Genomic DNA, 714 nt, shown 5'->3' with positions numbered 1-714 from the left:
ATGGTAGACTTCTGTAATATGGGCCATATACTAAAAGCAGCACGAAAACAGAGTGCAATAGGGTCCAAAAAACTTGAGTGACCCATGAGAGTATGCATGCAAGCCTATGGTATTCCAAACTAGAGATATACGCATGCAAATTTTGTTTTTAGGAGAGAATGTGCCTGCTGAAAAAACATTATTTTTAAAAAGTGCATTGCAGAATATCAGGAATTTGCTGTGGGACACCTTGAAAACTTGCATACAGATTATGTGCACACACCTTACAGTCAGTTGTTGTGGCCGTGTGGTTAAGGCGATGGACTAGAAATCCATTGGGGTCTCCCCGCGCAGGTTCGAATCCTGCCGACAACGAGAATCTTTTTAACATCGGCTACAATTTCAGAAGTTAACCTTTAGTATTTCTTCCATGTCAGTTTTATAAATAGGTGGCTTATTTTGGTGTCACTATTGCCATATCACATATTTATTATCGCTCCCCCTTTCATATCTTTGCTATAACTCTCGTCCTTCATTAGCGCTGGTGCAAACGCTTCAAATTATTATACCCTGGCTCTCTCGGTCATACCTGTGCATGCACTTGAAACTTACTTTACCAATAAAAGAAGCAAATAGAGAAATAAAATAAAAGTGCTAGCTGGATTAGGCAAACACACTCCATAAAACTGCATTTTCTTTTCTATTCTCCCCCGTGTTACAAGCTTAACTGCTCCC

This window comes from Lissotriton vulgaris, chromosome 1_1 (assembly GCF_964263255.1).
Source record: "Lissotriton vulgaris chromosome 1_1, aLisVul1.2, whole genome shotgun sequence".
Taxonomy (NCBI): Eukaryota; Metazoa; Chordata; class Amphibia; order Caudata; family Salamandridae; genus Lissotriton; species Lissotriton vulgaris.
Note: the sequence above shows the minus strand (reverse complement) of the source record.